Source organism: Aethalodelphis obliquidens, unplaced genomic scaffold (genome assembly GCF_003676395.1).
Source record: "Aethalodelphis obliquidens isolate GAN/ISIS:26980383/991018 unplaced genomic scaffold, ASM367639v1 scaffold35, whole genome shotgun sequence".
Lineage (NCBI taxonomy): Eukaryota > Metazoa > Chordata > Mammalia > Artiodactyla > Delphinidae > Aethalodelphis > Aethalodelphis obliquidens.
Window position 1 is genome coordinate 10,651,930 of NW_020837979.1, and position 3,357 is coordinate 10,655,286.

Here is a 3,357-nt window from a genome sequence, read left to right on the forward strand (position 1 = left end):
TTCCGGAACCCTCTGTGTATATGCACCCTAGGGATTCAGACAGCGTGTATCAGGGATAAGAGAATTTGTCCTTCCCAAGGTCACCAGGTCCAAGGCAGGGCTCTCGTGCCTCACGTTCCTGGAGTGCTGACCTTTCAACCCACTCACACGCTCCTTCCCTCTACACACACCTCCTTTCTATCGCTGTCTCCTTTCAGCCTCTTCTCCCCCCATCACCTCCTGTCTCAGAGCCTCTGGGTGCTGGCTCAGGCCAGACCCTCCAAATTCCTCATCCCATACCTGCTCTCTAGCCACTTAGATGACACGCCGCACACCATGGATGCTTGCAGGGCCAGGCCGCACTCTGGCTCTGGTGTCCCTCCAGCCATCACAAAGGAGGGGAATTCCAGTGGTTAAAACTCCGTGCTCTCACAGCCAAGGGCCTGGCTTCAATCCCTGGTCGGGGAACTGAGATCCCACAGGCCGCGCAGTGTGGCCAAAAAAACCCAAAACCAAAGCAAACAAATAAACAAACAAACAAACAAAGGAGGTAGCCCAGTCAGCTCTACAATTCAGACTGTCCATTGGACACAAAGAGAGCGTTCTTTGGAAAAAGCACCTCTGACTAGCGCTGACCCGTGGTGGAATCCCCATCGGTCCCCCTGTGGTGGATGAGTCATGAACAGTATCCTTAAGGAAGGCACGAGAAAGGCCTGGGACAGCTCTTCTTTCCCAGCTCCTCAAGGCCAGCATATGTTGCCTGTGGCCCAAGGCAGGACGTGCTGTTCTAAGGGCAAAAAAGCAGTGAGGTTGATAAAGTGCTCTGTGCACCTATCATTTTCTATGTACCTTGTACTCTCATAGCGTAAACCACCCTCTGTTAAAGTCTGAGATGATGCTGTTAATGGCACAGTGCTGAAGAGGGTCATGACGTGAAAGACGAGGACAGCAGTCCCTGGAGGCAGTTCAAAGCTTGGGTTGACTACCAGAGCCGCAGCAGACGCAGGCAGGCAGCCCCTGCTCAGGGTACCCTTTAGCAAGCAGCTCCCCTCTCAGCCCAGAAACAGGCCTTCTTCTTCCCTCTGCCCACTGTCGTCAGCCGGTCACTCTCCCCTACTCCACCATCGACGTGGTCCAGGCCAACCTTGCTGCTACTCATGGCTTAAAAATTGAGAGCCTAGCGTGAGTGGTTCAATGCATAGGCGACAGGTACGCGGCAGGTACGGCCTCTGTGGATGTTCCCTGCATCAGACATCACCACCGGAGCAGGTGAAGTCTGCAGACAAACACATTCCTCCCCTTGTACAAGCTTCCCCACAGAGCGTCCTGCCATGAGAATGATCTTCTACCCAAGAGCACACTTCATAGGCTGTGAAGACAATTAGGCTTCTTCCTAAATATTTCAAACACATGCTCTGTTTTAATAGCCTGGACCAAACCCAGGAGGAATTTAGCCTATGCACACATGGCTGTCTTGGACCTTATTTGGCCCATGGCAGCTTTTCTGATGGGTGTTTTCTGTTCTCCTGCTGACGCTGCCGTCCTCAACTCCCGCCTGCTGCCTGCTTAGTGCTGCCTTCCTGCCCTCTGTTGCAGGCAGGCACCAGAAAGCGACGGCCTGCGGCATCCCTTAGCAGGAAGCACAGAGATGTCCCATGTCTGCTGGTCTGTTCTCCACACTTCCTCAGATACACGGAGTTGGAAAGGGCCCTAAAGGAAGCCGTGAGCTAGGATGACCTAGGCTTTCGTCCCAGATAGATATAAAAACAAACAGAAATACTAAAGACTTCCTCTGAGCTAGTTTTATTTCAGACTTCCCTGACTTAACAGTCCACAAGATTCACCCCTTGTCTGCAGTTACATAGATTTAATCCCAAACTGAAATCGAGCTTCTAATCTAGAATTTGGAAGAAGTATTCTGCCAGGCAGGAACATTCTTTTTATTTCTCAGACCGTCTAACCTTTGTCCATTTGTCTTTTCCTGTCATTCCCTGACTTACTGTGCTTACTGCTCTCCCTCTAATAAATCTTTTTTGCCCTAGTCCCTTAAGCCCTTGGCCTGCCTGACATGTTTTTATTCCCTTCCAAGAAACACTGTCCAAACTGGATGGAAGAGCAAGATAAGAGCAGGGGTTTGGAGCCCGACCACTGGGGTTCACAATCCTGATTCTGCTACTTACACGCTGTGCAACCCTGGGCATGTCCCTTAACCTCTCTGTGCCTCGGTTTCCTCAGGTATAAAACTGAGGCTGACAACAGTGCTTCTATCGTAAGGTTATGTGAGGATGAAACGTGTTGACATATGTAAAGCTCTTAAAACCATGTTGCTTGAAGTAAAACTACATAGGTATGTGCTACTACTGTCGTGTGTGTATGCTATTATATGCCACAGATCCTGAGGGTTCCAAGGCTGAGCCAGACCGAATCGTTGGCCTCAAGGAGCTTATCCTCAAGTGAAAAGGGATGGCAAGGAAAAAAACAACTTTAATACAGTTAAGAACTCAAGGTAAAAGCCTTGAACTATGGGAACACAACGGCTGGAGCAGTTCACCCTGCTGGTGAATCTGGGAGTGCCCTGTGGCAGAAGGGCTCAGGGGGATAAAGAGAGGTCTGATGAATTCTCCGTCTATTAGCTCTCTATTGCTGCATAATAAATTCCCGCAACAAACATTTACTCTCTCACGTGGCTTTGGTGAGTCAGGAATGCAGGAGTGGCTCAGCTGCATGTTTATGGCTCAGGGTCTCTCTTAAGATTGCAGGTGGACGTCAGCAGGGGCTGCAGTCATGTGAAGGCTTGACTAGGGCGGTGGGTCCACTTGCAACATGGTTCCTGCATGTGACTAGCAAGTTAGTGTTGGCTGTGGGCGGAAGGCCTCAGTTCTCCACATGTGGACGTCTCCATGGGGGGCTGCCCGAGTGCCCAAGCGTCACAAGACTGAGGTCAGCTTCCCCAGAGCAAGTCACCCATAAGAGAATGTGGCAGAAGGGACTGTGTCTTGTATGACCTAGCCTTGTGAGTCACACTCTGTCTGTTCCACAAGATTAGTTACACAGGTCAGTCCCAAGAGGGAATAGAACAGAGTCAAGAATCGCTGGAGGCCATCTGAAGGCTGATGATCACAATGGCGAAGGGCAAAGGGCAGGGCTACCCCAGGCTGTGCCACGCTTGGGAAAGGGTGGGTAGTGGTCCAGGGGAGACCCTGGGCTGCAGAGACCTGCTGTGGCCCCATCAGACATGGCTTTGGTGTGGGGAAAAATCACATACTGCCTTAAGCAGATTAAACTATTACTAAGTACTGTGAGTTGATTTTAAGGAAAAAAAAGGAGGAGGAGGAGAAGAAGAAGAAGAAGAAGAAGAAGAAGAAGAAGAAGAAGGAG